A 20118-nucleotide genomic window follows, 5' to 3' on the forward strand; every position below is an offset into this window, starting at 1 on the left:
AAATGTTTTGGCATTTTGTCTTTTGGAATGTAGTTCTGATAGCATGGATTCCTCTCCCCATACAGTGATGAGATCTAGTACCTCCCGTTCAGTCCATGCTGGAGCTCTTTTTCGATTCTGGGACTGCATGGTCACCTGTGCTGATGAGATTCAAAGTTCCCAGGGCTTTTCCTGTACACCTGGCCAGTGCATCCGAGTTCAGAGAGCTGTCAGGAGCAGTCACAATGGTACACTGTGGGATAGCTCCCAGAGGCCAATACCTTCGAATTGCATCCACACTAACCCTAATTCGATACAGCAATGTCAATTTCAGCGCTAATCCCCTCGTTGGGGAGGAGTACAGAAATCAGTTTTAAGATCCCTTTATGTCGAAAAAAATGGCTTCGTTGTGTGGACAGGTGCAAGGTTAATTTGATTTAACACTGCTAAATCCAATATAAACTCATAGTGTAGACCAGGCCTGAGAGATCTCTAGTCCTATTCCTGTTTTTGCCTAGTGACCCGACTGCTATATATAGGAATGGGGCTGAAGTCACAGACTTTTCATCTGTGGAGAGGTTGAGGTTAGACAGATATACATGGCAGGTACTGGAGAGCCATAATCATATTTAATACTTCTGTTCACAGATCTCAAATCATTTTTCAAAGGTGATAAAACATTATTGTCCCCTTTTTACAGATGGCAAACTGAGGCATAGAGAGTGATAACCTAAGGCTTCACAGTGAGTTAATGGCAGAGCAGAAGTATGGTGCAACAAAGCAGCCTCATACAGATCAAGCTTTACCTTTATCCTAAGAATTTAGCATAGTCCTGTGTTAAATTTTACAAGTTCAGGAAGATAATTTTTCACCAGTATTTCTGAATAGGGAATCAATGAAAGTGAATATCAATGGTCTGTGCCTGGAATCTGTTCTCCTCTTCTCCTAAATAACCCTGCTTGAATATATTGTACACTTTAATTATATTTTTTCTAGACAAGGTCATTTTGATGTCATGAAGATAAGGTAAAATATAAATACATATTTATTTATTTTAATCTGGGTTTCCTGAAATTGCAGTCATGGTATGATTATCTCTTTTTTCAGGGAAAACCTTTTAAAAAGTATTTTTTCTGAATTCCTAATTGGAGGAAGTGCATTGATTGACAGAAGCAAATAGAGGTGAAATGAAGGAGATGCCTCATGATGGAGAGAATGTTTGGAAACTGGGATTTAATCTGCATTAATAAACATGGAATTATGCACTGACCATGGAATGTATTTGATTTTTTTCAATGGATAAATTGGACAGAATCTTTCTTCACTATTAAGATGTATGCAGTCTGCTTCTGTTATTTTATCAGTATTTAAGAAATAAGGAAAAGATGAACAGTTCTAGGGCAGACTCAGTAAAATAAAGAAACTGCTAGATCCAGGCAAGCTATCAGAAAACCTCAAAATTGGACTTTGAGGGAGATGTTTTTTTAAATGAATCTTCCTCTAAAACAATACTGTTAAATATTGGAGCCCAATTTGAAAATAATTGCACATTGCATGAATATACTTTTGTGCGCAAATAATGTATTGCAATTGCAAAGAAAAAAAAAGCAGAAGGATATTTCTTTTAGAAAATTCTGCTAAAATTTAATGGAGAATATAATTTCTATAGACATATTAAACCAATTTATTAAATTCCATAAGAAAGATAAAATAAACTTTTAAATTTCAGAAATTAGTTTAAAATTTCTACAAAAAATATATCATTCTGTGTTTAAATTCTATATATCTTTAGAATAACTTTGGTATAATCCTTATGAAATTCTTCATTTTGTAATTGTCCCTATCCATAATCTTTTTTTCATTGTTACATTTAAGGCAACATTTTGGTCAGCCCCTGTGGAGATGGGCAAGAGGGTCTAAGGTGAGCAGAGTACTTTCCTATCAGAGTCAGATGAGCCACAATTATCCATGCATTTGTGGACTCCAGGCTTGATTAGTGATGGGAATTAAACAACACAGGAAATTAAGCTACATGCCCTTAAAAAGCTCCTGCTGGCAGAAAATACATCAGGCTTTCTGCTAAACAAAACAGGCCACACTGAACACATCAACCCATTGAATAGGGAGTCCAGTTTGAGGTGTTGGCCCTGAATTTCAAAGCCCTTCATGAAACTAGCTGTAAGTGTCAGACAGATTGTCTCTCCCTCCTCTACCATGACCTACACTGGATCAATGAAACTGTTCACTGATAAAGTGAGGCTTGTGAGCTCCATAGACAGGACTGTCCCATGTAAGTGCTAGAAGTATGTCATATCTCCCACCGGTGGATAAGAGCCTATTGCTGAGATAGCAGGGTCCAGTGGATCAAGTGCTGAATGGGGACTCTGCAGATTTGTGTTCTATTTCCTGCTCTGCCACTGAGTTGCTGTGTGACCTTGGGCAAGTCTCTGTACCTCTGTTATCTCATCTTCAAAATGGGGATAATGACACAGATCTCCTTTCTAAAGCGCTTTGAGATCCACTGATGAAAAGTACTATATAAGAGCTTGATATTATTATTATTACTGCTTCTAGATAATGGAGTTGTGTTCTGGGATTGTAAGGCCTGAATAGAGCTAGCAACACTGCTGGAGATAGCCCCCTCTTTGAGGGGAAAGGGCTTGCTTGGACTCATATGTTCCTCCCTGACACTGGCCAGCAGAGCTTGCTAACTGCAAAGGGGAATGGACGCTGAATTGTCTTTCATATTGTCAGAGTAGTTTTTCTCCTTGGAGCTCCAGCAAACATTGTGCTTGCTGGAATCACAATCCTTCCTATGGCAGATTCCGGTGTGAGTCTGGGTACGTCTACACTGAAAAAAAAAAGGCATCGAGTCTCAGAGCCAGAGTCAAGTGACTTGGGCTCATGCTACAGGCCTAAAAATAGCAGTGTAGATATTTCCATTTGGGCTGGAGCCTGGGGTCTGAGACCCAGTAAATGGGGAGAGTTTCAAAGCCTTAGGTATAGAATCATAGAACGATAGCACAAGGGTCATCAAGTCTAACCTTCTGCAAGTAGGCAAGATTTGTTGTGTCTAAACCATCCAAGACAAATGACTATCCAATCTCCTTTTGAAAACCTCTACAACCTCCCTAGGCAGTTTGTTCCATTGTCCTATTGTTCTTACAGTTAGGAAGTTTCTCCTGAGATTTAATGTAAAATCTGCTATGGTGTAGTTTGAACCCATTGCCTCTTGTCCTGCCTTCTGTAGCAAGAGAAAACAACGTTTCTCCATCCATTTATGGTAGCCTATAAAGTATTTGAAGACCACTATCATGTCCCCCCTTAATCTCCTCTTTTCAAAACTAAACATACCCAGTTCCTTCAGCCTTTGCTCATATGGCTTGCATTCCATCCTGTTGATCATCTTTGTCACTCCCCTCTGAATCCTTCCCAGTTTCTCTACATCCTTTCTATACATTGGTGACCAAAATTGGACATGCTACTCCAACTGAGGCCTAAGCAGTGCTGAGTAGAGCATTTCTATCATCTCCCAGGACCTGCATGCTATGTCTGTTAATGCAACCCAAAATAACAGTGTCCAGACTGAGCAGGAATGTATCAATCCTGCACCTGGGCAGATGGTTAGACTAGATTATCCTTGCAGTACTTTCTAACTCTATGGTCCTATGATTCTATGTCTACCCTGCTATTTTTAGCCTCATAGTGTAAACCCGAGTCAGTTAACCTGAGCTCTGAGACTTACTGCCCTGATTTTGGGGGGTTTTTTTGTGTGTTTGTTTGTTTTTTGGCAGTGTAGATGTCCTCTACGACACAGTAGAGTCCTGTATATTTTAGAAATACAGCAAAATCAGCACAAAAGCAGTGTTCACTTCCCATTTTAAAGAGCATTAATTCAATCAAAACAGAAATAATAGATGATAAAATATGTTTGGGGAAATGCCAGTTTTCAGCTGTTAGTTGGTGTCATGGTGCAGTTGCTCTTAATGGGGCGATAGGGTCAGTCTGGCCATGACTCCCTTATGAAGGCCCCAGCTAGAGGTAATTGACTGTCCCAAGTGGCAGATTAGAAAACAAGTCCTTGCCCCAATAAAGGTTGCCCAAGCTCAGTTAGAGTAACTCCAAAGAGAGACAGGAGGCTCCCACGGAGGGGAACTCCTAAAAGAAGCCTGAACCAGAGGGGTGAGCAGGAAGCCTAGAAGTGAATTTTCTGGGGAACCTACCAGAAAAGGGAACCAGTAAGAGGAGCTCGTGGAAAGGGGAGTTACCTAGACAAAGGGCTTTACCACTCATACTGCAGACACTGGTCAGAAGCCTGGCATGGCAAGAATCACCCCACTGTCCCTGGAGAAGAGTTGCAGTGGACATATCTCCCTCGACTGCTGACTCACTTTCTGCAGTTCTGATCTCCTGGTTTTCATTCCTTCCTATGGAAAGTATTGTGTCACACTCTACAGTGCTAAAGAAAAAAAACTTAGCACTGCACTTTTCTTGATAACAAAAACACAGAGCGGGTTATGAAGCTATTTCATCTAGAAAACAAATTATGTTTACTGTGACAGGGCAAGGCCAGATGGCTATAGAAAAGTAGTCAGGTTGGGATCCGGGAAGTGGACAGGCGAAGCCCGTCCACTGCTAAAGGATTCCCCCCAGCCTAAAAGGGGGATCCACAGGACCCAGATACCCAAAAAATTCCGGGGGACAACTAATGAAATAACAGGGACAGGAGTGTGGTGAAAGGGTCAAACGAAGGGAACCGGATGGGGACACCGAGCAGAGAACCCCAGACAGCGCCCACTGCTCCTCAAAGGCGTCAAGGGAGTCAGAGGATGATGCCCAGAGGAACTCTGCCCGGATACGTGAACGGACCGAGGATCAGAAATAGGCCCCACAGTCACAGGAGACTCCATTGGCCAACCTCCTCACTCTGGTTTTATAGATGGCCATTTTTGCTAGGGCCAGGAGGAGGTTGACCAGGAGATCCCGTGACTTTGTGGGGCCATAGATAGGGAGTGCATTAATGAGAAGGTGAGGGGAGAAGTGTAACCAAAAACGTAATAAAATATTGGTGAGGAGCCGGAATAGGGGCTGCAGCCTGGCACACTCCAAGTATATATGTGCCAGGGTATCCCTCACGCCGCACAAGGAGCAGGTGTCTGGGATTGAGGTGAACCGCGCCAAGTACACGCCCATGCTCATGGCTCCGTGAAGGAGCCGCCAACTGATGTCCCCGGCGGGCCTTGGGACTAAGGTGGAATATAGGCTGGCCCACCGGGGCTCCTCACCCTCCAAAGGTGGCAGGAGGTCCCGCCATTTTGTATCGGGGCGGGACACGAGGGTGAGGGCGTGAAGGGTGTGGAGCACGAGGGTGTAGAGATGTTTTCTTGGCACGGTTTGAAAGCAGACAGGCTGCATCTCATGCAGGCGGCTTCTAGTGAAGGGGTGAAGGGGTCGGTTCGGTCCACGGGGCAGGGGTCCAATTAAAAGGTCCGGCTGGCCTGGGGTAGTGGGTGGGAGGGGCGTGCCCTCGTGCAGGACCCGGTCGAGATGAACCCGAGCAGCGGGCGGCAAAGCGGCCTTCACCTCCTGAAGTATGCGCCGGAGAGTACAAGGTCTGGAAAGCCCCATGCGCTGAGCAAGCATCAGGGGATCCATCCAGTCTCCCCGGTCATTGTCCAGGAGGTCTCCGACTCTTGTGACCTCTGCCAGGATCAAACACTGGCGCACCGAGCGGGACTCCGCCACCTACACACGGAGCTGGGGGTTGTGTAGTAGGGGCTCCGCGAGGAGATCTGCCCCCTCGGTGGCCGCCACGGACCTGGTCATTGTAAAGAGTTTCCAGGTCCGGAGGAGGTCCTGGTAGAAGACCGGCAGCCCGGAGAGGTCTCGCGGAAGACCTCTCGGATGGAGATAAAGGAGCTGCCGGTCGTATTGGAGCCCTCGGAAGCGGCGCAGGAAGGCGTGTGCCAGTATGCTCCACGCCGGACTACCTGCACCATAAAGGAGCCTCTGCAGGGTCTGGAAGCGGAAGACATGGACCTGAGTAAGCAGACATTTTAGGCCCTGCCCTCCCTTCTCCAGAGGTAGATGGAGAACCCCTGCAGGGACCCAGTGCAGTCCTGACCAAAAGAACTCCAGAATCGATGTCCGGAGGTTGGTCAGGAAAGCCGGGGCCGGGACCAGAGCATGGACAGGACTAGTTGATTAAGCACAAGAGCTCTCCCTCGAAGGGAGAGGCACCGGAGTAGTCCTGTCCATTTCCGGAGCCGCTCTATCACCCCGCCCTCTAAATTCTGCCAGTTCTCCGGCGAAGAGGGATGCGTGGCAGAAAGGTAAGCGCCCAGATAGAGCAGCAGACCCGTGCTCCACCGGATGGCCTGAAGCGCGGGTGGGAGGTAGCTCGCCTGCCATCAGTCCCCTACCACCAAGCCAGAGCTCTTGACCCAGTTGATCTGTGCAGAGGAGGCTGCCGAATAGATGGCCTGGCAAGCCTCCACCCACACCAAGTCGCCCGGGTCCAGGACCACGAGGAGCACGTCATCAGCGTATGCCGACAGGACCAGCCGCAGCTCCGGCTCCCGCAGCACCAGCCCTGTCAACCTCCTTCGAAGGAGACAGAGGAAGGGCTCGATCGCCAGAGCATAGAGCTGGCCTGAGAGGGGGCACCCCTGCTGTACTCCTCGCCCGAAGCTGACCGGTTCGGTCAGGGTCCAGTTGAGCCTTACCAGACACTCTGCAGAAGCGTACAGCACCCGGAGAAAATTCACAAACCTGGGTCCGAATCCAAACGCCTGCAGAGTGCTCAGGAGATACCCGTGATCCACCCTGTCGAACGCCTTCTCCTGATCTAAGGACAGGAGGGCGAACGACAGACCATCCCTACACCCAAGTTCCAATAGGTCCCAGACCAGATATAGGTTGTCGAAGATGCTGCGGCCCGGGACGGTGTAGGTCTGGTCTGGGTGGACCACGTCCACCAGCATGGACCCCAGCCGCAGGGAGATGGCTTTTGCCACGATTTTGTAGTCCGTGCTGAGGAGCGAGACGGGACGCCAATTTCGTAAATCGCGGAGGTTCCCCTTCTTCGGCAATAAGGCCAGCATGGCTCGCCTGCACAAAAGAGGGAGGACCCCGCTCTGCAAAGACACAGCCCAGACGGTGACTAGGTCTGGGCCCAGGACGTCCCAGAACACGTGGTAGAACTCCACGGTCAGCCCGTCCATGCCCGGAGATTTATTGGTGGGCATGCTACGGAGGGCTTCCAAGAACTCAGCCAGAGTGAGAGGCAGCTCTAGCTGGTCTCGGTCGCCCACGCTAACCGTCGGGAGCTCCTCCCAAAGCACTCTGCAAGCGTTAGGATCGGTTGGATCCATGGAGAATAGGCTTGCATAGAAGGCTCTCGCCCTCCCGCACATCTCCACCGGATCCGTGAGGGGGGTGCCATCTTCTGCCAGTAGGCAGATGATATGTTTCTTAGCCCCCCTCTTTTTTTCCAGGGCGTAGAAGAAGCGGGAGCCGCAATCCATCTCCCGAAGGAGACGGATGCGGGATCGAACAAAGGCACCCCGGGCCCAATGGTCCTCGAGGGTCCGGAGCTCCTCCCGCTTCTCCCGGCACATTCCGCAGAGGGGTGGATCCTCGGGGCTGGCGGCCAGACGCCTCTCCAGCTCTAAGACCTCCCGTTCCAACTGCTCTATCGCCGCATCCCTCCGTCGGCTGGCGCCCCGGGTGTAGTCACAGCAGAAGAGCCGGGCGCGCACCTTCCCTAAGTCCCACCACCGCCGTGCCGAAGGAAAGGCACACCGCTGCCCTCGCCAGGCCAGCCAGAACTCCTGGAAGGACGCCACGAAGCCCGAATCTTCCAGCAAGCTGTTGTTAAAATGCCAATAGGCCGGCCCCGGCCTCTCCGCGCAGAGGGAGGCTGTCACGGTGGCTATATGATGGTCAGAAAATGGGGCCGGCCGGATGCTGGAGGAGTGGGCTCGTGTAAGATGAAAGTGTGATAAATAAATGCGGTCAAACCGGGAGTGGCGCGACCGATGGGCCTCCACCCGGACAAAGGTGAACGTGGAAATGTCATCCGGGTGGTGGTCGCGCCAGACGTCCACCAGGGAGTGGTGTTCGACTATCTCCTGGAGGACGGCGACGGCGGCCGGGCTCTGTTCGGTCCCCGAGCGGTCCCGCTCCTCAAGGGTGATGTTAAAGTCCCCTCCCAGGACCAGGCACTCCTGAGGATCCAAGGTGCCGAGGAAGGCGGATGCCTGCTGATAGAATTGAAGCCGCTCCGGGCTCGCTGCTGGGGCATAGATGTTGACGAGGTTGACTACGAGCCCCTCCATGCGGACTCGGAGGTGCAGCAGGCGACCCGGCACAACCTCGGTGACCCCCAGCACCTCGGGCCATAGGTCGGGGGAGAACAGGATCGCCACTCCAGCTGTACGAACTGTGAGGTGGCTAAAGTAGACCCTGTCCCCCCAATCCAGCCGCCAGCTGTCTTCGGCGGTCGGATCCGTATGGGTCTCCTGCAGGAAAACCACGGAGTACCTCCCCTCTCGAAGGAAGGAGAGCACCTGGGACCTGCGGAGACCCATCCTACAGCCACGGGTGTTCAATGTTGCGATGGTAAAGGGTGCCATGAGGAGGGCTGGGGGGGATCCTCGCTGGCAGGGATGATCGTGGCTCCTGGCGGGCCGCGCAGCAGTCCGTGACCCACCCCGTAGGTGAGTCAGGAGTCACGGAAGTGGCGGACCCGCTGGTAGGCCGCGGCGCCCTGCCTCCCGGGCCATTTACCCTCCCCCATGAGGGCCCTTGCAGCCCGGAGGATTTGATTAAAGTCCCCCCATCGCTGGATGGCAAGCTGGACTTTGTTGCGGGAGCCACGGACGCCTTCTAGAAACTCCCGCAACTCCTCTCACAGCGCATGGGGGGCTGGGGTTATGGTCTGGTTACTCCCCGACGGGGCCCTTGTTACAGCCCCGTTGCCCACCGAGACGGGCAGACAGGGTGCGGACCACCGACGGGGCTCCTGATGGGTTGACCTGAATGCTGGGGCGATAGGGGGCAGCGGAGGGAGGATAGCAGCCCCGGGTGGGTCGGGACGGGTAAACACAAAGGACACTCCCTGGGAGTCATCTGTCGGAAAGGGGAAGGAGACAGCCCCAGGGGTGGCAATAATATCTCGGGAGGTGGGCGGGATAAGGGCAGGGGCAGGGTTAGAGGTGAGAGTCTGGGTCAGGAGAGGGCTCTCACTGATGCCGGGCGCAAGCTCTCTGGTGGATTTGGCAGCCACGGCATCAGGAGGTGGACATTCTTCTGTAGGGCCCTCTCCCGGGAAGGAGGTCGAATGCTCCTCACCAGCGAGGGATGCCCCTGGTGGCTCAGGTTCCAGCCGCGTGGCACTGGCCGTCACCTCAACTGGCTCGGTGGCTCTCAGCGGGGTGCTCTCTGCAGCCGGGTTGATGGAGGAGTCCAGGGGTTCCTCGGAGGTGGGAGCAGAAGCAATGGTTAGGGGGAGGGAACATGGGGAAAGGAGGGCTGGAGTGAAGTCGCCCAGATCGAGGCCCGCTGGCATAGGATCGTCCTCCCCCTGGGTGACCGGGGTCAGACCCAGGGCCTCGATCTCCTCATATATAGAGGGGAAATTGTTTTCCGCTACCCCGGGATTCTCCCCGCCGTCAACTGATGCGACGGTTACTTCAGGGCACACTGGGGTTTCAGATGGTGCCTCGGGGGTCTTGGAGGGGAGGGACACCCATGGAGGGGAGATACTGCCTTCCAGTGCTGCCACGTCTTCCCCAGCCGGCTCTGGTGGATGGAACACACCCGTGGGTAGAGCGGAAGGCTCGGCATCGGTGCCCCCCTTCCTGGTCTTCCGGGGGGCTTCCGCGTCAGATGGGAAGAGCGGAGCTCGAGCCTTCCGCTTGCCCCGCTTCCCCTGGACTAGGGCCCAGCCCTCCATGGCATCATCCAGTGGCTGGCTAGCAGGGGTTGTTTCAGGGGGCAGAGGCGACGGCTCAGGGACTCGAGGGGGTAACGGTGGGGCAGCACAAGGGAGGGAAGATTCCCCTTGGGGCGGGCCCTCTCCCATGCTTGGCGGTGTCCCTGCTGCACCCTCCTCCACAGGCCCCGCCAGATTGCAAACAGCGGGGGCGGGGCTCTCCCGCTCGTCTGGGCATAGTTGGGGAGGTGCCCCTTGGGCCTGAGCAGGAGCAATGGTGGACTGAGAAGGAGAAGAGGTGGTTTCGGGCGCCGGGCAGCCAGGGGTGTCAGCGATGACGGGGCCGGTGCCCTGCCGGGGCTCGGGGGTCCTGCATGCCCCTCCTTCCTGGGCCAGTGGGCAGTCCCTCCGGACGTGCCCCATTGACCGGCAGAGGTAGCACCGGGCCTCCCCCGTGGAATAATGCACCCGGTAATGCGCCCCCTGGTAGGGGACTAGGAAGGACCCCTCCAGGGCCTCTCTGTCACGCGCCGCCGGCGGCAGTTGAAGCTGCACTTGCTGGCGGAACGAGAGGACGTGACGGAGGGTGGGGTCTTTGCAGCCCAACGGGAGAGGGCTGATGACAGAGATGGGCTTCCCCAAGGTAGAAAGGGCGGGTAGCAGAGCGGCATTAGGGAGAAAGGGAGGGACAGATGTCAGGACCAGGCGGACGCCCAGGTCCTCTAGCGGCTCTAGGGGGACAAAAATGCCCCCTACCGCCAGGCCCTTCTCTACCGCCTCCTGGGCGGCGGCCTCCGATGTTAAGAAGAAAACGACCTTGCCATACATTTTGGAGGTCGCCACAATGGCCGTGGGCCCCACCACCCTCGCCAACGCCCGCACATAGGTCTCCATGTGGGGCGAGGCGGGCACCAGGAGGCAACGGACGCCATGCTTCCTGGTCATGGTGGGAAAGGGGCCCCGGGTGCTATAGATGGTAGCAGAGGCGGTGGGCTGGAGAAATGACGTAGCGGCAGGTGGGGGGGCTGCCGCCACCTGGGCGTATGCTCTGGGGGCCGGGGGAGGGACACCTGCAGAGCTGGCGGAGGGAACAGCGGGGAGAGGCGCCCCAACTGGAGATGGGGCCGGGGCATTGGGGGCAGCCCTTGCCATGGAGGGCCTGGTCTTTTTAGCGGGGCCCTTCCCCTTCTTCTTCCCCTGGCCCTTCCCAGGCTGGCTGGGTGGACTCCCCCTGAATCTGAGGGGGTGAGAGACGTGGCAGCAGTAGAGGTCACCCCGGTGCCCGTCGCTGCTGGTGCCCCAGAGGGGGCGGTGGCAAATGGTTCGGCAGCGGAGGTAGAAGCTTGGGGGGGTGACGGAGGGGTAGGTGGGGGAGTGGGAGCTCGGGCTGCTGAAGGGGTCTCACCCGTCTCATCCCCCACCATCATGAGCAAGGAGGAAAGGAGAGGGGAAGCAGGTCGACCACTCCTCCCCGCTAGGCTGCAGGCAGGGGAGGAGGGCGCCAAAAGGGGTGGGCTGGATTGGGGGCAATCAGGGGTTAGGGGTCAGTCACCGACACAAGGTGGAAATTCTGGCTCCTCTTGGTGCACTAGGGGAGCGGGGGATTCAACAACATTGAGGGTGCAGTGAAGAGGGTTGCAACTAAAATGGGGAATTGCACAAGCGCATGGGAGGGGGCATGGGCACACGGAGCGAGGGGCTAAGCGGTCTGGGGGTAGAACAGGGAAACCAAGTGGCTAGCTTCAGAGGCTGGGGCGGGGCAAACAAACAAAGGCTGCAGAAGGAAATGGGCAGGGCAGGCAAACAAACTGAAGCTAGTAAGGGGGACTGGAGCAAAAGAGAAGGCAAAGCAAGTGGCAAATGGGGCAGGTAGTAAAGGGCAAAGCTGGGGGGTAGGCAGTCCGGGGGGGGGCACATGTGCCCACGTGCACTTGCACAAGTCTTTTTTTTAAGCTGGCTGCTGCTTCTGGCCCAAAGGGTGGAAATAGGGCGTGGCAAGCCAAGCAAGCAGCTGAGTCCAGAGGCAGGAGCTGAGGCAGATGGTGTACAGCCAGTGGGGGTGGTGGAGGGGGCAGCGGTGGTGGTAGTAGTGGTGGGGGGTGGGGGGACACACAGATGGATTGGGGGACAGCTCCACACCACAGCCCCTGTGTCCCTGGAAACACAGTCAAGACCCCACCACAAGAGCACAGTTTGAAAATTACTCAGTCTTAGGCCCCCTCCATGGTGGTCTGCAAAATCTCTAGGTGCTCCCCCACTGGTAGATGATCCTCTTCTTCTTCTCCTCGGGCTCCAGCAGCTCCAGGCAGTGGCCTCTGCAGCAGCAGCAGCTCCAGGAACTCCAAGTGGTGGTCCAGGCATGCAGAAAGGACCCCTCTCAGTTGGTGGTGGTGTTCACAACAGCAATGGCTGGGGTCCCTCACTCCTCCTCTCTGGGGAGTGGGCTGGCAGCCCCCACCCCCGGGGCTGCAGTTGGAGCAATAGCAGCACCCGAGAGTGGGGGGGTCCAGCAGCCAAGTAGCAGAGAACAGCGGGGGGGGGTATCTGGCCCAACCAGGGAAGCAGCTGGAGCAGCAGGGAGAGCTTAAGGCCTAGCAGCAGCAGAAGTAGCAGCTTCCCACCTCCCTCCAAGCTAGAAGGCTATGGGAGAGTCATGGAAGAGAAAGTGAGATTCGCTCCAGGCTAAACAAATCCCTGGTAAGTGAGGTAAGGATAAGTGAAATGGCAGCTGCTCCAGGTCAATTACGACACCTGGGGCCAATTAAGAACTTTCCAGAAGGCAGGGAGAAGGCTAGGTTGATTGGGACACCTGAAGCCAATCAGAGGCTGGCTAAAACTAGTTAAAAGCCTCCCAGTTAGTCAGGTGGGGGTGCATGTCAGGAGTTGTGGGAGGAAGTTGTGCTGTTGGAGAGACTGAGTAGTACACACCATAATGGGCACAAGGAAGGAGTCCCTGAGGTAAGGGTGAAGTGGAGCTTGAGGAAGTGAGGGCTGCTATGGGAGAAATAGCATAGGGAATTGTACATGTCATGTTTCTAAAAGGTCAGCTACCATAGCTGATATTATTAGGGTCCCTGGGCTGGAGCCCGGAGTAGAGGGTGGGCCTGGGCTCCCTCCCCCTCCACCACCTTTGCCCCCTGATTAATCACTGAGACTGGGAGACAACAGAGACTTTAAAAGGATGGATAACTTCTCCTCACCTCCCTCACTGACTTATGAAAATGGCTCAGTAGACTGTGACCCTTGTCTCTAGAGAGAGAAGGGTTACGTGGAGGGTCACAGTGAGCCTCTGAGGCTAGCGAAATCCGCCAGGAAACGTGGGACCCACGGAGGTAAGGACAGAGCTTTGTCACATTACTCTGAGCCAACTGATGACTGTGAGTTGGGAGCAGTAGAGATGGGCCTAAATCAAGCCACAGATTTCAAGTTCCACATTTTAGAAAAGGCTACATCCAGATATGAATTTAACAGACTATCTACCATATATAGAGGTAGTTTTGCCTGACCATATTTATATCAGCATTATTATGCATTAGCAGGAATTAGCATTTTCAGTTACTTTTCTTTCTAGTGGAAACTGTGGCTGCTAGTTAGCGCATTCAAGCAATCTCCCACAAGTCAGGGGAAAAAAATCAAGTCTGATGTATTTCAGCTCTAGCAAACCTCTGCTTAAAATTATTCCCAGTGAGGGGCTCAGCCCTAAAGTGTATCACAACATCAGTCCTAATAAAAAAAATTGTAGAATACGGGGGGGGGAGGGGGAACCAGAGTATGTTCATGGCTTTAATATTTAATAAAGTCTTCTTCCCTTGCACAGGGGGACTATTATCCACATCATAACAATGGTGTGGAGTCAACAGCATGAATGCTATTCCTGCCCTGAATACACAAACTCCTGCCTATTAAAACGCTAAAGAGAGAAGCTAACCTCCGGTTTTATTTTTTTAAAAGAATTTCAAATGTATTTGATTTTTTTGATTTTACAATATGAAAAGGGCTATATTCTGGCCTCACTGCAGTCAATGGGATTTTTGCCATTGATTTCAAAAGGGGTGGAAGGCTGGGGTCACGTCAGGCCCAAACATTTTCAATACTTGAAATAAATATGCTTGAGTTCAAAAAAAAAAGTTCATGATAGCATTATACTGCTAGAAACACATAACACAGATTTACCAGCTGTATTGTACCTACTCTGCCCATAGGATCCATCTAATTCAAAGCCCGCTGCAGTCAGGTGGGAGCCTTTCCATTGACTCCAATGGACTTTGGATCGGGCTGATGGATAGCAGCAAAAATCTGCAATGAAAAGATAATCATCTGCTCTCATCCAGTTGGCACACTATACAGAGGCTGGCTCTGGATTCGACTGTAACCCAACAGGAGCTGGCTCAAAAGAATGCATTCGTATTCGCTTCCAAAGATTTACATTATTCTTCCCTGTTTCCAAAATAAATGCCAGTTGCTAAGGATAACAATATGCTTGCATCTTGTGACTCACCAGGGACCCTCCCTTTGTGTCTGATTTCTTGAAATTCATTTCATTCACTGTAGTTTGCAACATGCGTTACAAAGTGGATGGATGTTTCAGGGCCACACTTATCTCAGGTGCTCCAGTGTAAATCAGTTTGAAATTGGTGGAATTAATTTGGTTTTCCATTGGGATGACTGAGTCGGTTTAAATCTCAATCTACTCATTATAACTTTGAAAGTTTTTTCCAGGTACACTAAATTTCTGACCAGATGCTGGATAATCAAGAAATGTATAAACTGTTAGACTGTAAGTCCAATGAGCACAGAGACATATTTTATTTTTGTGTGTGTATACTGTATCTAGCTAGTAGGGCCCTGTAATGGGGTTTACAAATCCCATTTTGAGCTTAGGCAGAAGGGAGAGGTGAGTCTTTCCCACTTTCAGGTAATGAGGCTGACCTCCAGCACAGCTGCCAGAACTGCGAGGCATGCACCTACAGGTGGGACCAATAAAGAAACCAAGCCCAGGTATAAAATGAGAACAGAGAGATGAGAAGGCAGAAAGGTCTGAGACAGTGGAGGCGTGACAGTCACACACCAGGTTACCGCTAAGAAATTGACAGGGAGACAAAAAAAGATTGGAGTTTAAGGGTTGATTGACTCATTTTGGGATTACATGATAGACTGAGCTAATTTGAGATGAATAGAAGGAGACCAGTTAGGAGAAAACTGGGACCTCTAAAGAAAATGCCCCAAGATCAATTGACAGGCCCCGAGTCTTGACTGTGGCCTCTAGATGCTACCACAATATTAATAATTCTTGGATAATTTCCCCCATGCATTTTCAATATGAGCTCCAATTTGGCCTCTTTTATGATCTCAGAGTTATGGGGTATATAATATTCTACTTTGAGTAGTGTCCCTATGCGTGCTCCACTGTAGATGTGCTTGTGTCCCTATGCTGCCGATTGGAGCACTTTGGTAGCAGTGTCTGTTTGGCTCAGACATGTGCTTCTCCCTCTCCCTCATGCTCTTCCACAAGGCTAAGCAGCATGCGTGGCCAAACCCCCCTCAGTTCCTTCTCAATCGCCCCTGGCTAGAGATAGCACTATTGTCTGTCTGGTCATCAGATTGTTAACTCTATTGTTTGAACTCCAGAGGTTGTCAACACCAGGCGAAGTCCACCCCATAATATAGGAATTGGAAATGCCTTGACCTTTTTGAAAGAAAGGCTTATTTTTGTGCCACACTACAATTCTATATCACGAATTACCAAGTGCTATCAGCAAAATATGACTACTTGAATTACTCCAAATTAAATTTATTTATTGATCAGCTTCTGGAATCACACAGAGATCATCTTAGGGCCATTATCACTGAGGGACAACTGGTGGCCAAGATGGCACTTCAGTCAGCGCTTGATGCAGCTGATACTGCTGAACTATCCATCTCCACAACAATTGTGGAGCGATGAGCCTCTTGGATACTGTGGCAAATTTCCAGTACGATTATGATGGGTCCCGCACTTCCTCTTCTGGGGGAGGGAAGTTCAGGGCGCAGTTTCCTGCCCCTGAACGAGGGTATCTACTGTCCCACTAGTAACCCAGAGAAGGATAGTGGACAGGGAGGGACCCAGGCCCGCCCTCTACTCTGGGTCCCAGCACAGGGGCCCTAGGGATAGTGGTTAACCACTTGAACTAGTGCTTCCTTCCCATGAGCTACTTCCCTCTCCTGCTCTTCAGCTGTGGGGTTTCCTGCCCTCTCTGCATAAGCTGGGTGACTCTTTACCGAGGGTCTTGGTCTTCTAGCCAGCCACGGCATTTCTCCAAACTCTCCTCTGCTCCAACTCCTTTCCCTGGCTGATTGAAGCAGGGGGGTTTTATCAGGTGACTAGCTTCAGGTGCTCTAATTGGCTTCAGGTGCTTTTAATTAATCTATAGAAACCTTTTTTCCCTCTACAGGGAATAAGGCTTCTCCTCATCCTGGGACTTACATATCTCTCCTATATCACTCTCCTGCTGCCTTCTGGCCATGCTGTATCACAATACATTTATCTGGCTTCCCCAAGGACGTACTGACAACTGTGGAGAACTTTCCCTTAGAAGGAACCAAATTGTTCACAGAAAAGACGGATAGATCCCTCCACACACAAAGATCCATGGCTACTTTTCGGTCATTAGGAATTTTACACCTGGATAGAAGAGAAAATACAGCCCTCACTTAAATACAGCCCTCACGAACACAACATTATCAAACTCAATGCTTTTATGAACCACAAAGGAAGAAGTCCAGATTATCAAAGTACAAACCATTGGGACTACACCTTCCACTTTCCAAGTATCCACTTCAAAACATCAGTTTTGACAGGTTGGTTGGGGTGCCAACAGACCACTCCCTCCAATGCCATCTGACGCTAATCAACCCTTTGCATCCTTTTGGATACCCTTTGCTCTGTTCCACAGCACCTCGGAACAGATATATCTGACAAATGGGTGCTAGAGATCATCTACAATGAGTATTCCATTAATTTCACCTCCCTTCCTGCCCCAGCATCCTCCCCCCGTCCCTCTTCAGGGCCCTTCTCACAAGAGTCTATTGTGACAAGAGATAGATTACCTCTTCTGTGTAGGATCCATAGAACCAGTACCTCAACAAGTATGAGACAAAGGTTTTTACTCTTGTTACTTCCTAATATCCAAGAGAAAAGGGGTTGGAGACCCATACTGGACCTCAGAACACTCAACCAGTTTTTTCAAGGCTCAAAAATTCAAGATGGTCACTCTGGAAGTGATTATTCCAGCTTTGGAACAGGGAGATTGGTTTTTGGTCCTTGACCTTCAGGATGCTTATTTACATATTTCAGTCTTGGCATCCCACAGACGATTCCTCAGATTTACCCTAGGACAGGACCACTTCCAGTGCAGAATATCCCCCTTTGGGCTGTCATTCGCTCTCAGAGTATTTGTTCTCACTGTAGTGGTGGCTTATCTTTGTTTCCAGGGGATTAGGATCTACCCCTATCTAGATGAATACCTCCTTAGGGCTTATTCCTTTGATGAAGCTCTATGGGATACCCACATGACTATGGACTTATTCAGAAGCCTTGGCCTACAAATCAACATCCAAATATCGAAATTAACCCATGCACTGAGATTAGAGTTGATAGGAGCTGATCTTGACTCTCTCCAAGCGAGGGCACTCCTCCAACAACACAGATTCCTCAATCTGTCCATGCTCATACAGACAGTGTAAACCAGCCCTCAAATATAAGCTAGACACTGCCTTCAATTGCTGGGGCACATGGCTGCATTCACATTTGTGATACCTCAAGTGAAGTCTGGCATGAGCTATCTCCAGTTATGGTTCAGCTCAGTTTACAGGCCAAATAAAGACAGCCTAGACCAGGGGTTCTCAAACTGTGGGTAGGGATCTCAAAGTGGGTTGCAATCCCATTGTAATGGGATCACCAGGGCTGGTGTTAGACTTGTTGGGGCCTGGGGCTGAAAGTGAAACCTAAGCCCCACCACCTGGGGCCAAAGCTGGAGCTCCACTGTTCGTGGCCAAAGCCAGAGGGCTTCAGCCTTGGGTGGCAGGGTTCAGGTTACAGGCCCCAAACCTGGGGCTGAAGCCCTTGGACCTTTGCTTCCCCACCCCAGGGCAGTGGGCTCAAGTTTTGATTCCCCCCTCCTGGGGTTGTGTAGTAATTTTTGTTGTCAGAAGGGGGTTGCAGTGCAATGAAGTTTGAGAACCTCTGGCCTAGACAAACCCCTATCACTACCCCGCAATCAATTCTTGAACTGGTGGAAGGACACAGCAAACATCTGCACAGGGATCCGATTCACTCAGCCTCCTCTGTCACAACTCCTCACCACTGATGAACCAATCATAGGATAGGGAACTGAAGGACATAAATCCACACCATGTAGAGGTCAAGTACAGGAGTTTATTATGTACAGCGCTGATGGAGTGCCACATTGCTTATTAGGCTCAGAGACACTGTCAATCAATTGATTACAATGGAATATATGGATTTTCCATGGGCGGGGGAAAGTGACGGGGTAGGCAGTCCCACATCCCCGGATAGGTTTAGCTGCAAGACACAGATAGCACAGTAGCCAATAGTCAAAGGTAACATAATGTCTCCACCCATGGTCTCGAGTTAACAAATTAACATTTAACATTTAATTAGTACTTTAATAAATTATTAGTATAACATATATATGTTGAATTCAATTTGGGGTCCATAGGAATGAAGTAGCTCCTTTGATTGTCCAACGGATACATATCTAGGGTTAAAAGCAAAGAAACAGTGAAAGTATATGGCAATAGAGATTGTCTTTCAAGTTGTTCATTTGTGCTTTAAGATAGGCATTGGTCCCTGGGAAAGGGAAGTGGGAGGAGGCCATATCTTATATTGACATACTTGAACCTTTCATAAACTCAAGGTTGGATGTGTGGGAAGAACATCTCCCTACAGAAGAAACTATCACAAGAGAAACAGGGCTTCTTTGTTCTCTTTGCAACTTTGAATAAGAAACAATTATTGTCCCCAACATCTGGTGTTGTGCTGACCAGGCATATCTTAGCAAAAGCAAGGTTATCTTTGGTTATTCTGCTTTCTCTTAGCTAATCACTATGGCCTCTAACCTCTTGACCAAACTCTGGACTTTGAGCCTGTACACAAATCCATATACCAGGTTATTACATCAGCAATGGATTTTAACCCTTCAGGAACACATTTCAATAACCTCATGACACAAGGCAAGTGGTCACCCACAGAGGTATGTCTTCATATCAATCTCCAAATGTGTGTGCTCACTTTCTTTTGCTCATCAGATGTACATACTCAAGGGTCATGACAGACAAGATAACATGCAAGTACTACATAAATCAGCAGGAGGGCACCAGATAATCCTCCTTTTGTGCAGAAGCACTAAAACTCTGGAACTAGTACATTTCCCACAACATATCAGTGGCCTACTGACCAGGAGTGCAGAACACGACAGCAGGCAGTTTCAGCCACAAGTTTCCATACAGCCATGGATGGGAGATGAGCGCAACAGTATTTCACCACATATTCAGACAGTGGAGACACCGACAATAGACTTGTTCACTACTTTCCTAAACAAGAAATGCCCACACTACTGCTCCAGGTCACTCATCAGACAGCACTCATTAGGGGATGCTCTCCTTCTCTCGTGGGACAGACCTTCTTCCCATTTCCTCTATTGCTGAAAGTCCTGTTAAAAATAAAAAGTGAGAAACCAAACATTATATTGATTGCTCCCACCTGGCTGAGAAAGATATGATACCCTTACCCATCACAGCTGGCGACATGTCCGCTGATCCCTTTTCATCCCACGCCTAACCTTCTCTCACAGAATGAAGGACTCTCCACCTCAACCAGTGGATACTCTGACTCATGGACTGGCTCCTTCGTGGTTACATCACATAGAAAGATCTTGCTCTCAGGAAGCATCATAAATATAAAGGGAAGGGTAAACACCTTTAAAATCCCTCCTGGCTAGAGGAAAAACCCTTGCACCTGTAAAGGGTTAAAAAGCTAGGATAACCTCGCTGGCACCTGACCACAATGACCAATGAGGAGACAAGATACTTTCAAAGCTGGAGGGGGGAGAAAAGGGTCTGTGTCTGTCTGTGTGATGCTTTTGCCGGGGACAGAACAGGAATGGAGTCTTAGAACTTAGTAAGTAATCTAGCTAGATATGTGT

The sequence above is a fragment of the Dermochelys coriacea genome, chromosome 1 (genome assembly GCF_009764565.3).
Source record: "Dermochelys coriacea isolate rDerCor1 chromosome 1, rDerCor1.pri.v4, whole genome shotgun sequence".
NCBI lineage: Eukaryota > Metazoa > Chordata > Testudines > Dermochelyidae > Dermochelys > Dermochelys coriacea.